Raw genomic sequence first — 6062 nt, forward strand, 5'->3', positions numbered from 1 at the left:
CCGAGAATCCACTGGCGAACTGAATGGCACAAGTCATCATCAAACTAATCGTCACGTTCGAAGCAGACGTGACGTTCGTCTTTAGCTCCTGGGTTTGCATTGCAGACGGCGCTGAAAATTTCTACCGTCCCATCGCGTCGACCCTGGAGAAGAAGCAGCAAACCATGAAGCTCCAGCGCTAAGCGCTTGAGAACCTCGTCGAGAGTTTTGGCAAATTTTCAATTTCTAACCTAGTCAGAGGTTGGGGGACGAGTCCGAGTTCAACTTGACTTTTTCTGCCAGTTGGATTGACTTTCACGAGCCGGCACATAAGCCATCGTGCAAGTCAGACTACCACACGAGTCGATTTCCATTTGGACTTTGCAACACGACCACTATTTATCAGGCTGCCCTATCCAGATCACAATCCGATATGGATACGATCGAGGACCTCGACTACTACTCGGATCCAGACGAGGAGACTTCTTTATTAGGTCCGCAGCAGAGCCTAGTAATCACATCAACTCCCCAAGATAGATTCGTCTACTGACCCAACATGAAACCACCCGCTTTTGCCAAAGACGACGATTCGCACCTCATCGCCTACCTCGACACCCTCCCGTACCAGGAGGGAGCTCCTCTGTTGCCCATTTACCAAGAAGGCGACACCACGAAGGTCATCACTTCAAGCTCAGGAAGCCACTGTCCAGAATGAGAACTCTTCGCCGTCATTACTGGACAAGAGGATGAAAAAGAAGAGCAACGGGATAGAAACCCGCGACATGAGCGTCACCCGGATGACATCTCGCAGGATGAACTCACCGCCAACGTTGTCGGAGAAGAGACCGAAGCTCAAAGAACTCGACGACGAGCAAGAAACACCACAAGAGTAGAGCGCCGCCGCCGTCTTGCAGTGGACCTACCAATCCAGAACATGGATAACGCCTTTGAAACCATTCAAACGCGTCACCATCGTACTCCCCTGGCTACCGTCACGTCTATTGATCTTATCACCAGCGCGATGCCTCAGAATAAGTACACAAGACAGTTGGCTGAACTGGTGGAACTCGCATACGAACAACTCGATCGACAGAATCCAATACAGTCAGTCCAATGCTCCCCATCCCAGCGAAGTCAACATGGCAGCAGCCATAGAGGCCCTCCGTCCAGACCAAGTCAACTTGAAGGTGCTAGACCAAGCCAAGCTAGAGCTGAAGGTAGTCGGGCAGGACCCTTAGGAGGCCGTGGCCACCGTGTGGCTGACCCATAGCCTGAACACCCAGTAGAAGACCTCCGCAACAAGATCAACGCTAGCTGCGATGATCGTACCATTATTGATGGACGACGTCGCGAGCGCGAGTAAGAAGTCAAACATCCAGGAGATGATACTGATGGGTTTCCCACCTTCTCAAGACGTGTGAGGAGAGCAACTCAACCAGGACCCAGTCCAATGGCTCCAGTGCTACTCGCTATCAGTACAAGCAGCTGGGGGAAACAACGACACCAAAGTCATCTACTTCCCTATCTGCATGAAGGTGGCGCCACTCACATGGATCAAATCATTGGATATGAAGTCCATCGACTCGTGGAAGGACCTCAAGGTAGTGTTCACCAACAACTACGCAAGGGCAATGCAGCGTCCTGGCAACAGGATCGACTTATCTCAAGTTAAACAACAAGAAGGTGAGACCCTGCGGAGCTACTTATGTCGCTTCTTCGATAAGAAGGCCACAATTATGGATGTCACAGAGCGCGATGTTATAGATTGCTTCCAGAATGGCCTCCACAACCGCCGGATGTTCCAAGACTTTGGCAGAAGATGCCCCGCTGATGTCAAATCTCTAAAGATCATGGTACAGATGTGGGCAGATGAAAAAAATAGGAAGATCGAAAAGTTTGAGTCCAATTGCAACAAGGGCCAGAACAACAACAATCAGAACAATGGCCAACGCAACGACAAGAACCGCAACGATCGCCCTAACAATGATAACCGAAATAACTACTCGAGAGGTCACAACCGCAAGCGAAAGCCAGACAATACTGTCATGGCAATTTCGCAGCCGTCTAGGAAAGGTGGTAGCAAGAATCAAGATAGGCCCTCGTTCAACAAGCTCCTGAAGAAAAAATGCCCATGGCACCTATAGCACAAACACTCTGCGATAGATTGTTTCAGTCTACGAAGAGTCATGAAGGATGTGCCATATCCATCTAGCACTAAAGATAAGGGCAAGTCAAGGAAGACGAAGGTGATTATGACAATAGCAAGTTCCAGAACCCACCCAACACCGTCAACGTCATCTTCTGCGGAACCCCGGGTACTGCTACTAAGCGGTCCCAGAATCTCACTCTTCGAGAGATAATGCCCATTGAACCTACAACGCCAACGTTCCTGAAATGGTCCGAGGTGCCAATTATCTTCTCCAGGAAGGACCAATGGACTAGTTTTCTTAGACCCAGGTCGGTATCCCCTCGTCTTAGACCCAGTTGTTGCTAGCTCTAGACTTACTAAAATACTCATCGACAGTAGGAGCGGTCTCAACATACTATTCACCAAGACACTAAAGAAGATGGGCCTCGACATCACTGATATGCTCACCCCAACGAACTCTCTGTTCTATGGGATCGTCCGAGGCAACGTGGTTGTACCCCTCGGACAGGTGGTTTTGCCAGTTACCTTTGGGACCAAAGAACACTACCGGATAGAATACATCTAGTTCGAGTTAGCAGACTTCGAAATATTATACCACGCCATCCTCGGAAGACCAGCATTGGCTAAATTCATGACCATCCTGCACTACGTGTACTTATTACTCAGTATGCTGGGACCCAAGGGAGTACTCTCCCTGCGCAGAGACTTGAAGAGGTCATATGACTGCGACACAGAAGCCGTGAAGCTAGCAGCAACTACCCAAGTACCAAAGTTGATGATGCAAGTCTTCACCGCATCCAAGAATCTACCCCTGTCAAAGCTCGAGATTCCAGAAAAGAAGTCGGGGGCAACCAAGGTCAAGCTGGCAAGTGAAATAGACATCAAAGCTATTGACCTTGAGACTGGTGATAGCTCCAAAACAACCCTGATTGGCACAGGGTTAGATTCTAAATAGGAAAACGCGCTCGTCAGCTTCCTCCAGGCCAACTGAGACATGTTTGCGTGGAAACTAGCGGACATGCCGGGGGTGCCTAGTGAGTTGATTGAGCACTCACTCACCGTGAATTCAAAAGCTACACCAAAAAGGCAACGCTTACGATGATTCACCCAAGATAGAAGGGAAACCATGAAGAAAGAGCTGGCCAAACTACTCGCGACGGGCTTCATAAAAGAAGTCTATCATCCAGAGTGGCTCACCAATGCCGTTCTGGTGCGAAAGAAAAACAACAATGAGTGGAGGATGTGTGTCAACTACACAGACCTCAACAAGCACTGTCCAAAGGATCCCTTTGTGTCAGTGTTTTATACCCGGCAACCTACCGAGGGGTGAACCGAGGTAGTAGATTGGTTGGTGGGGAATCGCTGGACCTGGAACTCAAAGGTAAAAGCGTGGACACAAGACTCGAATTTATACAAGTTTGGGCCGCTAAAGTAGCGTAATACCTTACATCCTATTTGGAGTGTTGTATATTGTGACCTGCACTTGGATGTTGTTTGATGTTGAGAATTTGGTCCTCTGTTGTGGTTCTATGAGGTCTTCGCCTACCGATCTGGGGACCCCCGCCCTCCTTTATATACTCCAGGAGGCGGAATTACTAGTCGGTTATAAGTTAGGAGTCCTAGTAGGATTATAGAGCAATCCTAGTAGGAGTCCATCTTCTTCCTTCCTTGCGGGTACTAGGGATCTATCCCCGATAAGCCCCCGAGTGCTTCATAGTCGAATGCAGCAGTCTTTGAGTACTTGTCAGATCCTCGCCGAGTAGTTTAGTGCTTCTCGAATACTTTGTCTGGCTGAATCTTCAAAGTTCCTCAAAGCTGCCATGAGGCTATGGTGTGCTCAAGTCCTTGATCGTCTTGATTTTGTAATCTTCATCTTTGGAATGTGATATGGAGCACGGTGGAAGTCGCACTCCATATGTCGTAGCTCCCAAACCTTAGCTTGAATCCAAGAATCAGGCTGAGGGTCAATAAAATATTGAATCTTGTTTCTTCCTCTTGAAAAAAATCAACTGTTGGGTGTAGGTTATCAGCCCTCGAGCCTTGGAATGATTAAATGATCAATCTAAGGGTAGTCTTTACGCAGGTCATCATCCGAGTTGTATTGCGATGTTCAGCCCCCGAGCTTATGAGCCAGGTGAGTTGTAGGAGCCACGTCAAGTAGTTATTGGCTCTTAGCCCCCGAGCTTGGAAGTTAGCTAAGCCACTGGAGATATTCCAAGTAGTAATTGGCGCTTAGTCCCCAAGCTTGGGAGCGAGCGAAGCCATTATAGGTACACTGAGCGTCCTGGAGAGTCATCGCCGAAGCTTGACCTACAAAAAGAGATGCATACATTATGTAGCATATTTGTAGAATATTGAAGCTACTGAAATTTATTCAGTGATGAATGTATTGTAAATGTTGTGTGTCATGCTCTTGTTTGGGCCATATTTTTCCCGAGTAGTTAGCCTACTACATTTAGGCTCCCAGTTTCTATTTAGCCATTGCTACTGCGTGTGAGATTTTTTATCTCGTGTACGCGTACTAGCACTGCTACTATGGAGCTCGCATCCTAGCGTTTAGGCATGACAGAAGATCCGAGACTTTCATGAATTGAGGTGTGTTCTGCTCGAGGATATTGGCGACCGCTAAGATAAGACATTTAAAATAATTAGTCGAGATTGCGACAAAAAGACTACGCGATTGCGCTTAAAGTAGTTGTTGAGACTTTTCTGCCTTTTGGCGAGAAGAGCGCGTGTTGCCGTGTATAGAATTTTTGCCTCCTCAGGGTGTAGCCGCTGCGAGTTTCCAGCACTCAGTGCACCAAACTTCGTGGCAGAGCCTCCTAATTCAGTGTACGAAGCCTGTGGCGAAGCTTCCGGAACTCAGTGCACCAAATCCGTGGCGATAGCCTCCGTAATTCGGTGTACCCAGCCCATGGCTGTCGGTCAACATGCCCCAAGAATAGTCGGTGAAGTGTAGCTCTAGAGGGTAATTACCGTCGAGAGGCTTACACAAATAAGTACTCGGCATGTTGCCTTGCATGCGGAAAACAAGCCGAAAAAATTATATGAAATAATTAAAAAAGTGACTTAGCTTCATTCGTGGACGATTGTCGACGAAGCTGTGTCGATTGTTGATGAAGCCAACTAGTCGGAGTCGATTCTGACTAGTTGTTGATCATGTGAAACCCGCCCTCGACTAGTTTTCTAGTCGAGACGAGTAGTTGAACTAGACCTTCCTCGACTGGTTTTCTAGTCGAGACGAGTAGTCGAAGTAGTCGTCGGCGACTTGATGCGACCAGATGTCGGGGTAGCAGTGGTCGCGTACATCTTTTGTGTACATCAGGCTATGATTTTGAGGTCTTGTGGTAGCCTTGCATGTGCGTGTAGCACAAATCTATGAAAATTGCTTTTCACGGAGAGTAGTCGGAGCTGATTATTTGCCTCAATCCGCGCGTGACTATAAAGGATCTTTTTTATCTTGGGAATCATGGCGTGGGTCCCTCGGTCTACCTAATCTCCCAACTCCATTCGGATTTTCCTCTGCCTTGATCGATGAGCTGTATGCAGCAGCCTGCGGGGAAACCGACTCGGTCTTCGATTGGAACGCGGAGTGCATCGATTCTGTCTCGGCGTAGATTTATCTGCTTGGAACTTCAACTCGGTGCTGGCTTTTTGTTGAGTAGATTAATCTTGATGATGAGGTCCTTCAAGCTCGCCCGATAATCTCGATGATTGCCTCTACGTGGCGTGCCAGATGTCGGTGTTTTATACCCGGCAACCTACCGAGGGGTGCCTCGAGGTAGTAGTTTGGTTGGTGGGGGATCGCCAGACCTGGAACTTAAAGATAAAAGTGAGGACACAAGACACAGATTTATACAGGTTTGGACTGCCAGAGTAGCGTAATACCCTACGTCCTATTTGGGGGTGTTGTATATTGCGCCCTGTGCTTGGG

Source organism: Setaria viridis, chromosome 9 (assembly GCF_005286985.2).
Source record: "Setaria viridis chromosome 9, Setaria_viridis_v4.0, whole genome shotgun sequence".
In the NCBI taxonomy this organism is placed as follows: domain Eukaryota; kingdom Viridiplantae; phylum Streptophyta; class Magnoliopsida; order Poales; family Poaceae; genus Setaria; species Setaria viridis.